At 43.3% G+C, this 20,539-nt stretch overlaps 1 protein-coding gene across 4 annotated transcripts in view; it reads right to left on the reverse strand.

Annotated features, from left to right (window-relative positions):
- Nucleotides 1–20,539, reverse strand: part of LOC137310916 (focal adhesion kinase 1) — a 585,674-nt gene that overhangs the window by 478,204 nt on the left and 86,931 nt on the right. The window contains exon 2 of one of the 4 annotated variants that reach the window (XM_067978457.1): nucleotides 898–976. The exons of 2 other annotated variants lie outside the window; for them this stretch is intronic. The gene's annotated coding sequence lies outside the window, so the exon portion shown is untranslated. Of the gene's footprint in view, nucleotides 1–897; nucleotides 977–5,593; nucleotides 5,705–20,539 lie in introns of all 4 variants that reach the window. One more of the 4 variants, XM_067978456.1, reaches the window with a different exon arrangement.

The raw sequence follows: 20,539 nt of genomic DNA on the forward strand, positions 1-20,539 counted from the left end.
ATCCCCTGATGCTTGACATTTAAAAGTAAATTTTTTGACAAAACATTCTCTGTGCAAAAATCACTTTACATAGTCCACGAAAAATTTGTTTCCCCCATGCTTCTTCCATCTCGATCACATCTTAGGTGATTCAAACTTCTACTTTGTCCATCTTGAATACCTGTCATTTTATGAACATGAACTTGATAACTTGATAACAGATGCACTAGTGCAGAAAGTCCTCTAGTTGAAACATCAAATTTCTGCTCATATTATGGAAATTCAAACTGTTCATCAAAAGTATAAAAATTAAACATCATTCTTCAACATATTCAACATATTCACAAAGGAAAACACAAACTGAACCATGTAAAGGGAACAACAGCCAAACAGGATCAAAGAAGCTATAGGCAAAAACTATCTTCAATCTGAGAAAATACCAAGCATAACCAATATGCCAATCTGCAAGCAACACATCTCAGGACTATGAATGTTTCTCTTTGATTGGATCTGTCAAAATGGGTTTACTTTTGAAATCCCATCGAAAATTTCAAACAGAAATACATTTTACAAGGCAAGGAATAATATTTATTTGTTACCTGTCTACATTTCAAAGACATTACCAACTTCTAAAAATGTTATTAGTGAAAAATATCTTCACAATACTTGTTCTAAGACATAAAATTCAGAGATCATAGTCACCAATTTTCCAACATACTGTAATTGGTTAATTGCTACAGAAAGTTAACTTATGACTATCTTAAATAAATTATCCATTCAAAGAAAAGGTGTATAAACTTTATGCCATGCATCTCACTTTAAACAGCAAAAAAAAGCAAATTTTATTAAAAATTCCAGATACAGTTGTGGCACAAGCAAAGCCTAGTCTCACTTCAAACTGTAAAATCTCTATTATACCTTTTTCAGATGAAATTTTCGATGGGCCAACGCAGTGAATTTAAAATGAAGATAGCTGCTTTCTGGAATTCAGTTGTATCTGCATGGTGGGAAATGAATTAAAGTAACACACAAATATTTGCTAGGAAGATATACATTCCTGTACGTGCTGTCTAGCCAGCTAGTGTTCTGAGAAAAGTTATTACATATTAATTGAATGAGGATTACTCTTCTTTGAAATGTTCGATGTACACAAAGCTTATTGATGCATAATGGTCAATAAAGGCTTTTTCTCAGAACCAAACTATTTGAAATGCACATCAGGTGTCAAAAGCAAACACTAAATCCATCAACGTCAGAAAATAGTCATTCATACCCTTCAACCTGAAATGTGAAATTCATGAAAAAACAATTGCTTGACAAGTGGGAAAGGGCTCCTCTTGTGTGTGTGATATCATGCATTGGAGATAGAGAAGTGGCATAATAGCTGGGAATTTAACAGTTTTCCCTTGTTTCAATTGATAATTTCCTCATCACTGTAATGACACGAACTACATGGAACAAAAGTACATCCATTTTAAGATCTTCAAACGGTTGTTAAATTATTCGACAAAGGATTACAATTTCAGATATTTTCTTATTTGAAACAGCTTAAAGTAGTGGGTAAATTAAAGATTTGTATTGCTGATTATTATGCTGGATACTTTTTGCTTCTGTCTAACTAAATAGGATGTAAATAAATTTGAATAGTTTCGCCTGAATGATAAGACCCGACAGCACGGTGTGTTTCAACTTTCAGGAAGTGCAGGAGTTCACTGTGGGCAGCCTGTGGTACAAAATATTTCAGTAAAAGTGTAACTGTTTATTCTGTATCACACTACCCCCCCCCCACCCCCACTTCAAGGCATGCAAGTTACAGATCATAGAGGTTTGCCTACAGAAACAACATTTTGTTGCTGACACAAAAAGGTGTTGGAAAAGAACCTGAATTATAACAGAACAATTTTGAAGTCACTCAGATTTTTAAACAATATTTTTTAAACTTGTCTTATACAGCAACAGTTAAACACAAAAGACCCCATTTCATAAAGGGGAGGAAGTGACACCTGACAAGTCACAAACAAACTTCATGAAGCTGACAAAATCAGTGCATGAAGTTAATCTTAAGGTAGAAATTTAGTTGCTCTTGTCTGCACTGGTTCCAAGATCCGGATATCCTTGCTGCAGTACAACAACCAGTACTCTAGAAGTGGCTTTACCAGTGCCTTTCTCCAACTATATCCTCCCAAAATGGATGATTTCACATTTTCCCACATTATATTCCACCTGCCAAATTTTTGCCCATTCACTTAACCTGTCAATATCCCTTTGCAGACACTTTGTGTCCTCATTGCAACTTGCTTTTCCACCTATCTTTGTATCATCAGCAAATTTGACCACAAGACACTCTGTTCTTTCATCCAAGTCATTGATATATGTTGTAAACAGTTGAGGCCCCAGCACTGAGCCCTGCAGCACCCCACTAGTTACAGATTGCCATTTTGAAAATGACCCTTTTATCCCGACTCTTTGTTTTCTGTTAGTTAGCCAATCCTCTATCCATGCCAGTATATTACCCCCAACACCATGAGCTCTTATCTTGTGCAGTAATCTTTTATGTGGCACCTTATCGAATGCCTTTTGGAAATCCAAATATACTGCATCCATTGGTTCCCATTTATCCACCCTGCCCATTACTTCCTCAAAGAACTCTAATAAATTTGTCAGACACAATTTCCCCTTCATAAAACCATGTCGACTCTCTTTGATTGTATTATGAGTCTCCAAATGTCCTGCTACTACTTTCTTAATAATGGATTCTAGCATTTTCCCAATGACAGATGTTAGGCGAACTGGTCTATAGTTACCTGCTTTCTGTCTCACTCCCTTCTTGAATAGGGGTGTCAAGTTTGGGGTTTTCCAATCCGCTGGGACCTTTCCAGAATCTAGTGAATTCTGGAAGATTACAACTAATGCATCCACTATCTCTGTAGCCACTTCCTTTAAGACCCTCGGATGCAAGCCATCAGATCCAGGGGACTTGTCAGCCTTTAGACCCATTAGTTTACCTTGTACTTTTTCTCCAGTGATAGTAATTGCTTTTAGTTCCTCCCTCCCCTTTGCCCCTTGATTTTCTACTATTATTGGTATATTATTAGTGTCTTCTACTGTGAAGACTGATACAAAATATCTGTTCAATTCCTCTGCCATTTCATTGTTTTCCATTATTATTTCCCCAGTCTCATCCTTTAAGGGACCAATGTTTACTTTAGTTACCCTCTTCCTTTTTATATACTAGTAGAAGCTTTTACTGTCAGTTTTTATATTTCTTGCTCGTTTACACTCATAATTTATTTTCTCCCTCTTTATTATTCTTTTTGTCATCCTTTGCTGGTTTTTAAAGTTTTCCCAATCTTCGGGCTTACCAGTAATCTGCCATGTTGTATGCTTTTTCTTTTAACCTGCTACCATCCTTCGCTTCCTTCGTTAGCCATGATTGGTTCACCCTTTTTGTGGAGTCTTTCCTCCTCACAGGGATATATTTTTGTTGTGAGTCATAAAATATCTTTTTAAATGTTTACAACTGCTTATCCACCATCATACCATCTAATCTGGTTACCCAGTCTACTTTAGCCAATTCTGCCCTCATTCTTTTATAATTGCCCTTATTTAAGTTTAATACAGTAGTTTCAGACCCAAGATCCTCGCTCTCAAACTGGATGTGAAATTCTATCCTGTTATGATCACTGCTTCCCAAGGGATCCTTTACTTTGAGATCATGAATTAATCTTGTTTCGTTACCCATTACCAGATCCAAAATAGCCTTTCGGAAGAATTGCTTTTTTTTGCCCCTAATCCCATTATTTCCATTGATGCCCACATTGATCTGTTCCCTCCGTTATACTTTCTCACACGTTAAATATATTTGTTCAGTGCTCTGTCCAACGTAATTTTAAATATGATCCATATTGCATCCAGGATCATGTTTTCATTTCGAATGCACTCCTGACTCCCCAAAGCCTTTCCACCATCTACAAGGCACAAGTCAGGAGTGTGATGGAATACTCTCTACTTGCCTGGATGAGTGCAGCTCCAACAACACTCAAGAAGCTTGACACCATCCAGGACAAAGCAGCCCGCTTGAATGGCACCCCATCCACCACCCTAAACATTCACTCCCTTCAATACCGGCGCATTGTGGCTGCAGTGTGTACCATCCACAGGATGCACTGCAGCAATTCGCCAAGGCTTCTTCGACAGCACCTCCCAAACCCGCAACCTCTACCACCTAGAAGGTCAAGGGAAGCAGGTACATGGGAACAACACCTCCACATTCCCCTCCAAGTCACACACCATCCCGACTTGGAAATATATCGCCGTTCCTTCATCGTCTCTGGGTCAAAATCCTGGAACTCCCTACCGAGCAGCACTGTGGGACCACACGCACTGCAGCGGTTCAAGAAGGCGGCTCACTACCACCTTCTCAAGGGCAATTAGGGATGGGCAATAAATGCTGGCCTTGCCAGCGATGCCCTCGTCCCATGAATGAATAAAAAAAAACATTTATAGATTTTCCGATCTATCCCTGATAAATTGAAGTCACCAACTGCATCTATCCCTGTAACAAATTTCTCTTCTTTGACTACCAAGTTCTTGAGCCAATCCCTTGTCCTTCCCATAGAAGAGGCCCATCGGTAATTTCCTCCATCACACATATTTCATTTCTATCCATAGGGTTTCCACATCATCCATACACAGATGAAAAAAGTCCATCTTCATTGTAAATCAAATTCTCTTCTCTTGAAGACAACACCATTCGGGATTACTGGTTAGTGCTCCAAACAGGCTGTCAATACCCCTAATTATAGAGTTCACCATAACTACCAACCTCCTATTATCATGATTGGTGCCCATCCTGTCCTAGTGGTTAACCCCGTACTCCAAAGTGTTACTTATGATTAATCTCCTTGCGCCTCTGCCCTCATCATTGATGTCAAAAACTGTAGATATTAATTACAACCAATCCTCATTTACCTGGAAATCATTCCAGCTGTTACTGCATTGGCTTGCAAGAGGCAAAGAAGAATCACAGCCCCCATTGACAGGTCCACCCCTCCAAATCCCTTCAGTGAGCCAGGTTGACTGGTCAATCATCAACCCATACGACATTATTGCAGACATCCTGACTGGGGCTGAAGTGATTTATACTGCATTTACTTTATTGCAAACAGTCAAAGCACCAAAGGAACTGGCCCTGTAATATTAATTTGATATTGGTTAAAGACTGTGATCTGTGCTTAAAATCCAGGAGCAAATTTGAAAAAAGGCAGTTTGCTTCTAAATAGGTTGATGTTTTTGGTTTATGTAGAAGAGGAAAAAGAAACTTAGATTTATACTCCGCTTTCCATATTCTTAGTACATCCCAAAGTGCCTCATAATCAACGAATTGCATGTTAACTACAGTCATTGTTATGCAGACAAATGTTGCAGCCAATCTGCTCACAGTAAGGTCACACAAACAAATTAGCTGAACAATAAGTAAATACATATTTCGGTGGTGCTGGTTGAGGGAAAACGTTGGCCAGAACACTAGAACTCTCTGCTATTCTTTGAATCATGGCACAGGATTTTTTAATCACCTGAACAGACAGACATGGACCTCAGTTTAATATCTCACCTGACAGATGGCACCTCCGACAATGCAGTAGTCTCTCAGTACAATGCTTAATCGTCAGACTAGATTATGTGCTCAAGTCCTGGAGCGGGGCTTGAACCCGCACGCTTCTGACTGGAAAGCAAGAGCACAACTAAATGAGCCAAACTCTCAACAAAAAAAACTGTACTCCAGTTATCAATTCTATTCCACCTAACTGGTAAATTTACCATCTGAATTCTCAAATTATCTGCATGATCCTGCAGATTTAAGACGTGTTAAAGGATGATAAGATTATTTCAATAACGAGATATGCTCACGTCGGGATAATTTTCTCCTTTTTAGAAAAATGTTCACCCTTATGTTTTTTTAGTCCCTTCCTCCACAATGTTTATTTTTCACCCCATTTCAAGATGCTCGGTCAACATTAAGCATTACCAGGCCAGGTTCAGCAGGTCAAGTTTCCACTGATGAGACACACAACTTCGCCCCTGCCACAAAAGACCCTCCTTCTGTATAGAATCATAGAATCATAGAAGTTTACAACATGGAAACAGGCCCTTTGGCCCAACATGTCCATGTCGCCCAGTTTATACCATAGAATCATAGAATCATAGAAGTTACAACATGGAAACAGGCCCTTCGGCCCAACATGTCCATGTCGCCCAGTTTATACCACTAAGCTAGTCCCAATTGCCTGCACTTGGCCCATATCCCTCGATACCCATCTTCCCCATGTAACTGTCCAAATGCTTTTTAAAAGACAAAATTGTACCCGCCTCTACTACTGCCTCTGGCAGCTCGTTCCAGACACTCACCACCCTTTGAGTGAAAAAATTGCCCCTCTGGATCCTTTTGTATCTCTCCCCTCTCACCTTAAATCTGTGCCCCCTCGTTATAGACTCCCCTACCTTTGGGAAAAGATTTTGACTATCGACCTTATCTATGCCCCTCATTATTTTATAGACTTCTATAAGATCACCCCTAAACCTCCTACTCTCCAGGGAAAAAAGTCTCAGTCTATCCAACCTCTCCCTATAAGTCAAACCATCAAGTCCCGGTAGCATCCTAGTAAATCTTTTCTGCACTCTTTCGAGTTTAATAATATCCTTTCTATAATAGGGTGACCAGAACTGTCCACAGTATTCCAAGTGTGCCCTTACTAATGTCTTGTACAACTTCAACAAGACATCCCAACTCCTGCATTCAATGTTCTGACCAATGAAACCAAGCATGCCGAATGCCTTCTTCACCACCCTATCCACCTGTGACACCACTTTCAAGGAGCTATGAACGTGTACTCCTAAATCTCTTTGTTCTATAACTCTCCCCAATGCCCTACCATTAACGGAGTAGGTCCTGGCCCGATTCGATCTACCAAAATGCATCTCCTGACAAAATGTATAGCCTGACATTTCCAATTCCTACACATCTATCTATTCCTGTTTCCTCTCTGAATGTGGCAGCCAATTTGATGGCAAATTAGGGGCAATTGCATGCTGTGGACACAAACCCACTAGAAACTCTTACGAGATAGCTCCATTCCATTCTGTGTAGAACTCCTACAGCAGCAAAGAAAAAATCTGAGTCCAGCTGTCTGGAGCAGATTCAAACACAAGTCCCAGAGGTAAAAGGATAATGTTCTAATCCACTGTACTGACTGGACCCGTAAGCAATGTTTAACTCTTCAAAGCATCAGATACTGTTTTACTTCTGATATCTAGATCACTGTGAAATTCTTCAGATATGGTTATTGATGCAATGCAACTTTGGCTTCTCTCAATACATTTCTCAGAAAATAACCAGTTAAGAGTAAAATTGGGCTTGGCTTTGATGTCTGCAACGGTGAACAGCTGCCAACATGCATTGGTAAAGGGTGACGCATGAACAATGGCTACATGGGCATACAGCAGCAATTGAACCATGCCCAAAGATTTAACTACTTTACCATACTGAAGTTGGCACACGCACACGCACAGCCAGAAACTTAGGACTGGTCAAGGCTGCACAGATATAGCGGTCGAGCGAGGCCCTGGAGGAGTCTGGAAACAAGTACATTAATTTTGAATTCAGGATGATGAGTGAGCATGACTGCAGGACAGAAATGGGGTGGTAGAGTTTTGGATGAGATGGAGCAACAACAACTTGCATTAATATAGCACTTTTGAATGTCCCAAGGCACTTAGTGCCTGTGAAGCACCTTGGGGCGTTAAATTATGAGGACAGGTTGGATAGACTCAGCTTGTATTCCCTTGAGTACGGAAGATTAAGGCATGATCTAACCGAGGCGTTTAAGATAACTGAACGATTTCATAGGGTAGATAGTGAGAAACTGCTTCCTCTGGTGAGGGACTCCAGAACAAGGGGGCATAACCTTAAAATTAGAGATAGGCCATTCAGGGGTGATGTCAAGAAGCACTTCTTCACACAAAGGGCGGTGGAAATCTGGAACTCTCCCTCAAAAAGTTGTTGAGGTTAGGTCAATTCCTAATCACTAATGTCCTTTAGGGAAGGAAACCTGCTGGTCTGGCCTATATGTGACTCCACCACAGGTTGAGTAGAATGGGCCTATATATTCTCTGGAGTTTAGAAGAATGAGAGGTGATCCCATTGAAACATGTAAGATTCTGAGGGGGCTTGACAGGTTAGATGTTGAGATGTTGTTTCCCCTGGCTGGAGAGTCTCGAACTAGGGGACATGGTCGCAGGATATGGGGTTAGCCATTTAAGACTGAGATGAGGAGGAATTTCTTCTCTCAGAGGGTTGTGAATCTTTGGAATTCTCTACCCCAGAGGGCTGTGGATGCTGAGTCGTTGAGTATATACAAAGCTGGGATAGATGGATTTTTGGACTCTTGGGGAATCAAGGGATATGGGGATCAGGCAGGAAAGTAGAGTTGAGGTCGGAGGTCAGCCATGATCTGATTGAAAGGCGAAACAGGCTTGAGGAGCCATACGGCCTAATCCTGCTCCTATTTCTTATGTTCTTATATTAGACGCATAGCAATGTGGTTGATTCTTAACTGAAATGGCCTAGCAAGCCACTCAGTTGTACAATCTCGCTACAAAAAGACATAAGAATAAAACCAGACAGACCACCCGGCATCGGAACACTCGGCACCGGACATGACAAAGGCAAACCAAGCCCAGTCGACCCTGCAAAGTCCTCCTCACTAACATCTGGGGACTTGTGCCAAAATTGGGAGAGTTGTCCCACACACTCGTCAAGCAACAGCCTGACATTGCTATACTCACTGAATCATACCTTTCAGCCAACGTCCCAGACTCCTCCATCACCATCCCTGGGTATGTCCTGTCCCAACAGCAGGACAGACCCACCAGAGATGGCGGCACAGTGATATACAGTCAGGAGGGAGTGGCCCTGGGAGTCCTCAACATTGACTCCAGACCCCATGAAATCTCATGGGATCAGGTAAAACATGGGCAAGGAAACTTCCTGCTGATTACCACCTACCACCCTCCCTCAGCTGATGAATCAGTAATCCTCCATGTTGAGCTCCACTTGGAGGAAGCACTGAGGGTAGCAAGGGCACAAAATGTACTCTGGGTGGGGGACTTCAACGTCCATCACTAAGAGTGGCTCGGTAGCACCATTATTGACCAAGCTGGCAGAGTCCTGAAGGACATAGCTGCCAGACTAGGCCTGCAGCAGGTGGTGAAGGATGGCCAACAGTGCCTCATGGATGCCCAGTTTTGAGCTGCGAGAACTGTTCTGAATCTATCCCATTTAGCATGGTGGCAGTGCCACACAACACGATTGACGGTGTCCTCAGTGTGAAAACAGGGCTTCATCTCCACAAAGACTCTGCAGTGGTCACTCCAACCATTACTGTCACAGACAGATGCATCAGCGACAGGTAGATTGGTGAGGTTGAGGTCAAGTGTAGAAGAGCATGCCAGGAGCAACACCAGGTGTACCTAAAAATGAGGTGCCAACCTGGTGAAGCTACAACACAGGATTACAACGGAAGCAGCATGCCCTAAGACAGAGCTAAGTGATCCCACAACCAACAGATCAGATCACAGCTCTGCAGTACTGCCACATCCAGTCGTGCAAGGCGGTGGAAAATTAAACAACTAATGGGAGGAGGAGGCGAACATCCCCACCCTCAATGATGGCAGAGTCCAGCATGTGAGTGCAAAAGATAAGGCTAAAGCGTTTGCAACCATCTTCAGCCAGAAGCACCGAGTGGATGATCCATCTTGGTCTCCTCCTGAGATCCCCACCTTCACAGAAGCTAGTCTTCAGCCAATTCGATTCACTCCACGTGACATCAAGAAACTGCTGTGTGCACTCGAAAGAGCAAAGGCTATGGGCCCCAACAACATCCCGGCTGTAGTGCTGGAGACTTGTGCTCCAGAACTAGCCGCGCCTCTAGCCAAACTGATCAAATACAGCTACAACACTGGCATCTACCCAACAAAGTGGAAAATTGCCCAGATATTTCCTGTCCACAATAAACAGGACAAATCCAATCTGGCCAATTACCGCCCCATCAGTCTACTCTCAATCATCAGCAAAGTGATGGAAGGTGTCGTCGACAGTGCTATCAAGCGGCACTTACCGCTCACCAATGCTTAGTTTGGGTTCCGCCAGGACCACTCGGCTCCAGATCTCATTACAGCCTTGGTCCAAACATGGACAAAAGAGCTGAATTCCAGTGGTGAGGTGAGAGTGACAGCCCCTGACATCAAGGCAGCATTTGACCAAGTGTGGCATCAAGGAGCCCTAGTAAAATTGAAGTCAATGGGAATCAGGGGGAAAACTCTCCAGTGGTTGGAGTCATACCTAGCACAAAGGAAGATGGTAGTGGTTGTTGGAGGCCAATCATCTCAGCCCCAGGACATTGCTGCAGGAGTGCCTCAGGGCAGTGTCCTAGGCCCAACCATCCTCAGCTGCTTCATCAATGACCTTCCCTCCATCATAAGGTCAGTAGTGGGGATGTTCACTGATGATTGCAGTGTTCAGCTCCATTCGCAACTCAGAAAAATGATGCAGTCCATGCGCGCATGCAGCAACACCTGGACAACATCCAGGCTTGGGCTCATAAGTGGCAAGTAACATTCAGGCCAGACAAATGCCAGGCAATGACCATCTCCAACAAAAGAAAGTCTAACCACCTCCCCTTGACATTCAACGGCATTACCTTCACCAAATCCCCCACCATCAACATCCTGGGGGTCACCATTGACCAGAAACTTAACTGGACCAGCCATATAAATACCGTGGCTACAAGAGCAGGTCAGAGGCTGGGTATTCTGCAGCGAGTGATTCACCTTCTGACTCCCAAAAGCCTTTCCAGCATCTACAAGGCATAAGTCAAAGTGTGATGGAATACCCTCCACGCGCCTGGATGAGTGCAACTCGAAACTCGACACCATCGGACAAAGCAGCCCACTTGATTGGCACCCCGTCCAACACCCTAAACATTCACTCCCTTCACCACCGGCGCACACTGGCTGCAGTGTGTACCTTCTACAAGGTTCACTGCAGCAATTCGCCAAGGCTTCTTCGACAGCACCTCCCAAACCCGCGACCTCTACCATCTAGAAGGACAAGGGCAGCAGAAGCATGGGAACACCACCATCTGCATGTTCCCCTCCAAGTCACATACCATCCTGACTTAGAAATATATTGCCGTTGCTTCACCGTCACTGGGTCAAAATCCTGGAACTCCCTAACAGCACTATGGGAGTACCTTCACCACACGGACTGCAGCAGTTCACAAAGGCGGCTCAGCACCATCTTCTCAAGGGCAATTAGGGATGGGCAATAAATGCTGGCCTTGCCAGCGACGCCCAGATCCCACAAATGAATAAAAAAACTGAAAATTTCAAAACTGAGAGATAGATTTTTGTTAGGTAAAAGTATTATGGGTTATGGAGCAAAGGAGGGTAAATGGAGTTGAGGTACAGATCGGCCATCGTCTAATTGAATAGCAGAACAGGCTTGAGGGGCAGAACGGCCTAGTCATGTTCCTATGTTAATGTAGGAAAATGTCCCAAGGCACTTCACGAGAACGTTATCAGACAAAAATTGACACTATTCCAGAGAAGGAGATATTAGCAGGGAGTCAAAGAGGGTTTTTAAAGAGAGTCTTAAAGGAGGAGAGGGAGAGGTTTAGGGAAGGAATTTCAGAGCTTGGGGCATAGACTGGTGGGGCGAAGGGAGTGGGGGATGGACAAGATGCCAGAGTTGGAGGAACGCAGGATTCTTGGAGGGTTGTGGAGCTGCAGCAGGTTACAGAGATAGGGAGCAGCGAGGTCATTGAGGGATTTGAATGCGAGGATTAGAATCCTAAATTTGAGGCATTGGCAGACTGGGAGCCAATTTCGGTCAGTGAGCAAGGGAGCGATGGGTGAGAGGGACTTGGTGTGGGTTAGAATACGGGTAGTAGAGATTTGGATGAGCTCAGATTTATGGAGGGTGGAAGATGGGACGCCGGCCACGAGAGCATTGAAAGCAACGATTCTGGAAGTAACAAAAGCACGGATGAGGCTGTCAGCAGCAGATGGGAGGTGTTCAGAGGTGAAAGTTGGTGGTCTTTGTGATGGAGAGGATATAGGGTCAGAAGCACAGCTCACAGCCAAATAGAATGCCGAGATTTTAAATAGTCTGGTTCAGCCTGAGACAGTGCCTGGGGAGGGGGATACAACCAGTCGCAAGGGAACGGTGTCTGGGGCAGGGGCTTCAATCTTCCCAATGTTTAATTGGAGGAAATTACGGCTCATCCAGGACAGGATGTTGGACAAGCAGTCTGACAACACAGAGGCAGTGGAGGGGTCGAGAGAGGTGATGGTGAAGTAGAGCCGAATATCGTCAACGTTCATGTGGAACCCGACATCTTATCTTCGGATGACGTCTGAGGGGCAGGATGTAGATGAGAAATTGGAGGGGTTTAAATAGATCCTTGGGGGACTCCAGATATAATGGTGTGGGATTGGGAAGAGAAACCATTGCAGGAGACTAACTGGCTATGACCGGATAGGTAAGAGTGGAACCAGGTGAGGGCAATCCCACTCAGCTGGACAATGGAGGAGAGGTGTTGGAGGAGGATGGCGTGCTTCGCCACATCAATTTCTACAGTGGTCAAGGAGGATCAGGCGTGATAGTGCACCACGGCCACAGTCACAGAGGATGTCATTTGTGTCTTTTGTTAAGGCCATTTCAATGCAGTGGCAGGGACGGAAACCTGACTAGAGAGATTCAAATTTCGTATTGGGGGAAAGATGGGCATGGATTTGGGAGGCAACAACACGTTCAAGGACTTGGGAGAGGAAAGGCCGGTTGGAGATGGAGCAATAGTTTGCAAAGACAGAGCAACCAAGGGTGAGGGTGATGGTGGCAGTTTTGAAAGCAAGGACAGTACATGAGGAGAGGGAAACATTTACAACATCAGCTCTCATGGAGGCCAGAAAGGGAGGTTGTGTGGTCAGCAGTTTAGTGGGATTGGGATCAAGGAAGCAGGAGGTGGGTTTGATGAACAGATAAGCTCAGAGTGCGCACATAGGGAGAATAGGAGAGAAACTCGAGGAAGACACAGGTCTTTCAGGTCCAGGTCAGGTGGAGTTTGGCTTGGTGGGCAATAGGAAGGGGGGGGGGGGGGGGGATGCAGCAGAGGCTGTTGAATTAATTACTAAGATTGGGCCAATGAGCTCTTCGACTTCATGTTGGAGGTAAGAGAGGAGGGAGCAGGGGAGAGGAGTTTAAGGAGACAGTTGGTAGTGGAGAAAAGAAGCCTGGGGTTACCTTTGCTCTCCAGGATGATTCTGGAATAGTGTGCGATTTTGGCAGATGAGTGCGAGGCCTAATGGTGCTTGACGTGGTCCAGCCAGATCTGGTGATGGATGGCTAGCTACATCAGTTGTGCGCCAGATGAGCTCAGCAGGTTCCAAGATTGGATAGGGGCAGACTGATGGTAAGTGGTGCAGCAGACACAGGTGAGAGAAACTAGGCATTGGGCAAAGGCTTGGATCAAATGTAGGGCCTGGTCGGAGGTTGGCGTGTCGAATTGATTGGGCATAGATGGAAAGAAGAGTGTATGGCTAGTACCTGGATAGGAATTTGGTAGCGGAATGGGCGGTTGTGGTAGCATTCAGAGAGCTAGAGTTTGGCACAATGGCATAAGGGAGGAGAAAAGTTAGTTTGTGGCAGCAATAGGGAGAGGCTAACAGTATACCAGGAGTCAGACACATTGGTGAGGAACACCGCTTGTGGAGGAGAGGGTCCAACAATGCCGAAAGATTCTGATCACACAGCACTGGGGTGGAGGAGAGTCGGAGCTAATCAGGAAACATGGAGTACGAGAGACAGCAAAAGCCAATGTACTGGCTGAAAGGATCAGAAAGGCTGAGGTATCAATCATGCATTTGCAAATTGACATGGATGGGAGAGGGACAGAGGGATGAAGGAAGAACAAATTAAATTTGAATAGTTTCATCTTACAATTTCAAGTCTTAGAATACTAGTCCTTTAACGTCAATTTGATCTCTGCAGTGATCCCGTCCTAACTGTTCAAAAATTTGTTTGGCCCACTTTCCCAAAGTTCTCTTGCATCTCACAAATTCTGACTTTACTAAACAACATGAGAGGTGCATCATCATTTGATATTCACAGCCAGAAATGGTTTCATGTCCAAGCAGTGTCAAAATTAACACCTACTTGAAAAAAACAAAGAGCAAAACCTATTATATAATTTTTCATAACATGACCAACAAAAGCAATCAAACTTCCATACATTAACTTTAAGCAGACCTCTTCAATACTTATTTGAAAAGGATTCTTTCTGGACTTAGTAAAAGAAACAGAATTAAGAATACAATGGGTTTTTTTTCTATGATGACATGTGTATGCATCTAATTTGGGGCAAATTAATTCCAAGTAACGAGGGGAAGACAGTTTGATAGGCCATAAAACTTATGTTCCAAAGCAGCACAAAAGCCTATGTCTGTTAATCTGGCACCAGTCCAAACACCTGCTAGACAAGCTGCTTTGTACAAGCACTCTCCTGAATGAATTTTAGATTGAAGGGGTAGGGAAGATGAGCTTTGCTTGCTGCATTTCAGATATTTTTTCTTCATCAAAGTTCAGGCCCAATACACAGGCAGCCTGTATTTCCTCATTTATATATTAAGTTGGAAATAAAGACTACAGAACTATGGAAATAATATAATTTCACACGGCTTAAAATGACATTCGAGGAATATCTTGCTTGAAACAAGATTGTAAGCAAAGAAGTGCATCTAATGATCAGTAATTTGATACTGTAAATATTAAAATAACAAAGAAAATGAAAAAATTCATACTGAAGAACAAAGAAACAGAGGCTGCAGTAGGGCCTTGTGCCCAACGGCCAACAAGCCACCACTTGATCTCAGTCCTGATGGTCAGCTGTTCACAGGATCACATGATATTTACGCATGAGAAAGGTCATCTGGCCCATCTTTATGCTTCCAAACTTGCCAACTCTATTCGAAACTACAATCAGCGATTATAGTAGGAGATCGCTGCAACAAATGAGAAAGGCGACTTGTTGAACTGATTTCACGATAGTGAGTGAAAATGCAGGAAAAATTCTGGAAGAGACGGGGTGTGCTGGGAACAACGGTAGCATGTGAAGTATTCCTGCATGAACCATGTGCTTCCTGGTACATCTACTCACTTGCCCAGTTTGAGAGAGGCCGAGTTTTCCAACTCAGCCCAAGTGGTTGCCAGCCCGCCACTCAATTTTCTCAGCTCAAATGCTTCCTTTAAGCCCATCCACCATTAGTACCTTCCAGCTCAACTATTTACCTGCCCCGCCTACCTGGAATGTTCGCCAAGGCAGCTGGTTGCCCACTCGCCCCAGCTTCTTCCCAGGCCATTTGTGCGTTTAGCACTTCAGGCCAAATATTTTCTGCCCCATCTGTCCCAAGTGCACCCTGAACCATATGCCACTTGAAGTGCTTCATGCTTTGACTGCTCAAGTGTCTCACAGCCAAGAATTTAAAAGGAGAGCATGAGGTAGAAGATGAGGTAAATGAGACAGCAAGAAGTGAGCAAGAGAAAGTAATTAATAGTGAGAGAAAGTAATTAGTAGTGAGAGTGTGAGGGAAAGTAATTGATAGTGAGAGAGAGAGAGAGAGAGAGAAAGTAATTAGTAGTGAGAGTGAGAGAAAGTAATTAGTAGTGAGAAAGAAAGGGAAAGAGAGAGACAAGGGAAAAAGAAGGCAAAGGAAAAGGGAAAGACAGTCCTTTACTGGCCACAAGGTGTTGTACAGTGGCATGAGTTGACTTGAACTGATTGCAGGTCTCCAGACTGAAACTGATAAATAAGGAACTCACTGTAGGATGCCAAGGAGAAAACCACAAACTTCTGCAATACAGCACATCACTGCAGCAACACAATTCGCCGTTAAATTCAAATCTCAGTCTTTGAACAAGTAGTTACGGGATGACTGCCACAACTAGCTTTACTGCCAGAATGTTATTCCTTTCCATCAGATACAGATTAATATTGTCATAAAATTCTAAAAACACGTTCTATCACAGGTGGCAGATGATAAGTCTGATTACTGTTGCATTTAAAATATCATCTATTGACGACAATACTGGAATACTTTTGAGCAATAAGTTCAAAATGTAGTCAGTCTAAGTGACGTTAAATCGAGGACCTGTCTGCCCTCTCAGGTGAATGTAGAAGATCCCATGGCACTATTTTGAAGAACAGCAGGTGAATTCTTCCTGGTGTCCTGGTCAATATTTATCCCTCAACCAACATTCACTTACAAAAATCTGATAATTATCGTTTGTGGGGCCTTCCTGTGCGCAATTTGGCTACTGCGTTTCCTACATTACATCAGTGACTACACAAGTGTAGATATAACTTCAGTATGGATCCACAGGTGCTAGGCATCCTCCATGCCTTGCCCAAGTACCCATAACTCACTTGAATCTCAACAAAGTGCATCCGCGGCTTTACAACAGGGAAGGAGGGACCTGCAGCTGAGGCAGTTCCTGCCCTCAACCGTTACTCACGTATGTATATTTGTCATAGGGCCGTTCAATAACAATCAGGAATTCTAGTCGATTTTCCCCTTTCTAACAAAGGAGCCAATTTCAGCCTTCTAACAACAGCTAACACAAATTGCTGAACCTGAAGGCTTCCTAATCTGCATGGCTCAGCTACTCACTACTGAGCCATCAAAGTACCTGAAGTGCCATATAACCTCAATCAACCAAATTCCCATCATAATTTTAATTTTATTAATGTACTCAAGATTATCAGTACTGTAGAGCTGAACACTTTTGACACCTTCTGCCAGCATCAAACATTTCAAGGTCAGACACAAGTGTAAAGCTCCTGCTTCTTTAGCTCAATAATCTGCCTTGGACTCACCTGCTAAGCAATCACATTCATCTCAATTGTCCAGTTAACACATAATCTATCTTCATGGTGCCTGAGCAACATGACTAATTTAATGAAAATAAATGCTTAATTATAGACAGTTTGATAGAACTGGATCTGTCAAAAACTGGATTAAGACTGGCCAAACTGATATCATATACAGGAACCTTAAGAACATAAGAAATAGAAGCAGGAGTGGACCATACAGCCATTCGAGCCTGCTCCGCCATTCAATCAGATCATGGCTGATCTTTGACCTCAACTGCACTTTCCCGCCCAATCCCCATTTCCCTTCATTCCCCTCGAGTCCAAAAATCTATCCATCTCAGCCTTGAATATATTCAATGACTCAGCATTCACAGCCCTCTGGAATAGAGAACTCCAAAGATTCAAAACCATCTGTGAAGAAATTCCTCCTCATCTCAGTCTTGAATGGCCGACCCCTTATCCTGCAACTATGCCCCCCAGTTCTTGACTCTCAGCCTTATATGTTTCAATGAGATCACCTCTCATTCTTCTAAACTCCAAAGAGAATAGGCCCAATTTACTCAATCTCTCCTCATAGGACAACCCTCTCATCCAGTGTTAATTTATCCAGTGAACCTTCATTGTACCACCTCCAAGGCAAGTATATCCTTTCTTCGACAAGGAGACAAAACTGTATGCTGCCCTGTGCAACTGCAGTAAGACTCCCTTACTCTTATACTCCAACCGCCTTGCAATAAAGGCCAACATGCCATTTGCTTTCATAATTGCCTGCTGTACCTGCATACTAACTTTTTGTGTTTCTTGTACAAGGACACCCAAGTCTCTCAACACAACATTTGATAGTTTCTCAGCATTTAAAAAATGTCCTGTTTTTCTATTCTTGCTACCAAAGTGAACCACCTCACATTTCCCCACATTATACTCCATCTGCCACCTTCTTGCCCACTCACTTAATCTGTCTTTATCCCTTTGCAGACTCTCTGTGTCCTCCTCACAGCCTACTTTCCCACCTAGCTTTGTATTGTCAGCAAACTTGGATACATTACGCTCGGTCCCTTCATCTAAGTTATTAATATAGATTGTAAATAGCTGAGGCCGAAGCACCGATCCTTGCGGTACCCCACTAGTTATAGCCTGCCAACCTGAAAATGACCCTACTCTCTGTTCTCTGTCCTGTAACCAATCCTCTATCCGTGCTGAGATAATACCCCCAATCCCATGAACCCTTACCTTGTGTAACAATCTTTTATGTAGCACCTTATCGAATGCCTTTTGAAAATCCAAATGCACGACATCCACTGGTTCCGCTTTATCTACCCTGCTAGTTACATCCTCAAAAAAACTCGAATAGATTTGTCAAAGACGATTACTTTTCATAAAATAATGTTGACTCTGCCTAATCATTATGATTTAAGTGTCCTGTTACCACTTCCTTATTAATGGATTCCGCATTTTCCCGACGACCGACGTCAGGCTAACTGGCCTGTAGTTCCCTGTTTTCTCTCTCCCTCCCATCTTGAACAGCGGGGTAACATTTGCTACCTTCTCGTCCACTGGGACTGCTCCAGAATCTCGAGAATTTTAGAAGGTCATAACCAATGCATCTGCTATCTCTGCAGCCACCTCTTTTAGAACCCTAGGGATATAAGCCATCAGGTCCAGGGGAATTGTCAGCTTTTAGTCCCATTAGTTTGTCCAGTATTTGTTCTCTAGTGATATTAATTGTTTTAAGTTCCTCACTGTCATTTGCCCCTTGGTTCCCCACTATTTTTGGTATGCTTTTTGTGTCGTCTTCTGTGAAGACAGATACAAAATATTTGTTTAACGCATCTGCCATTTCCTGATTCCCCATTATAATTTCTCCTGCCTCAGCCTCTAAGGGACCAACTTTTTTTTTATTCATTCACGGGATGTGGGCATCGCTGGCAAGGCCAGCATTTAATGCCCATCCCTAATTGCCCTTGAGAAGGTGGTGGTGAGCCGCCTTCTTGAACCGTTGCAGTCCGTGTGGTGACAGTACTCCCGCAGTGCTGTTAAGTAGGGAGTTCCAGGATTTTGACCCAGCGACAATGAAGGAACGGCGATATATTTCCAAGTCGGGATGGTGTGTAACTTGGAGAGGAACGTGCAGGTGGTGGTGTTCCCATGTGCCTGCTACCCTTGCCCTTCTTGGCGGTAGAGGTCACGGGTTTGGGAGGTACTGTCGAGAAGCCTTGGCGAGTTGCTGCAGTGCATCCTGTAGCTGGTACACACTGCAGCCACGGTGCGCCGGTGGTGAAGGGAGTGAATGTTTAGGGTGGTGGATGGGGTGCCAATCAAGCGGGCTGCTTTGTCCTGGATGGTGTCGAGCTTCTCGAGTGTTGTTGGAGCTGCACTCATCCAGGCAAGTGGAGAGTATTCCATCACACTCCTGACTTGTGCCTTCTAAATGGTGGAAAGGCTTTGGGGAGTCAGGAGGTGAGTCACTCGCCGCAGGATACTCAGCCTCAGACCTGCTCTTGTAGCCACATGATTTATGTGGCTGGTCCAGTTCAGTTTCTGGTCAATGGTGACCCCCAGGATATTAATGGTGGGGGGTTCAGTGATGGTAATGCCGTTGAATGTCAAGGGGAGGTGGTTAGACTTTACTTTTGTTACTCTCTTCCTTTTTACACACTTGTAGAAGCTCTTACAATTAGTTTTTATATTTCTTGTTAGTTTACTTTCATATTCTATTTTCTCCCTTATCATCATTTTTTGGTCGTCCTTTGTTGGTTTCTAAAACTCTCCCAATCCCTAGACTTATTACTCTTCTTGGCAACATTATAGGCCTCTTCTTTCAATCTAATCCTCACCTTAACTTCTTTAGTTAGCCATGGGTGGGGTCATTTTTCCTGTGGAGTTTTTATTTCTCAATGGAATGTAAACTTGTTGACAATATTGAAATATTCCTTTTAATGTTTGCCATTGCTTTTCAACTGTCAAACCCTTCAATTTAATTTCCCAATCTACCTTTGACAACCCGCCCCTCATACATATGTAATTGGCTTTATTTAAGTTTAAGACTCTAGTTTATGACTTAAGCACGTTACTTTCAAACTGAATGTGAAATTCTATCATATTATGATCATTCTTCCCCAGAGGTTCTTTTACTGCAAGATTACTAATTAATCTCTCATTGCATAACAGAAGATCTAAAATAACCTTAAAAGGTTTTCATTGCATCACAGTGTAATAAGAAAAGTTAACAACAAAATCAAATGCCATTGAGCCTATTGAAACTCATCCCTTTAGTACTCTTGCTCTCCTACCTTGCACTTGGAAAGTTCCAAATATTTTTGTCTCTACTACCCTGCCTGGAGGATAACATGGCATTTAAATTTACTTTTCACTGTTTTAAATTCATATCCTCTGGTCCTACTTTCTCGGTTTACCTTATCTGTATTCTATTTAATATTTCTTACAACTTGGGTTCCCCTCTCAACAAACCTTCTTTCTAGGCAGTAGAGCTTAAGCTTCTCCAATCATTCCTGAAAGATGATCCTATTTACAGTCACAAAATTTGTTGCACTTCTCTGTATCCTTTTGAATGAATG

The sequence above is a fragment of the Heptranchias perlo genome, chromosome 3 (genome assembly GCF_035084215.1).
Source record: "Heptranchias perlo isolate sHepPer1 chromosome 3, sHepPer1.hap1, whole genome shotgun sequence".
In the NCBI taxonomy this organism is placed as follows: Eukaryota; Metazoa; Chordata; class Chondrichthyes; order Hexanchiformes; family Hexanchidae; genus Heptranchias; species Heptranchias perlo.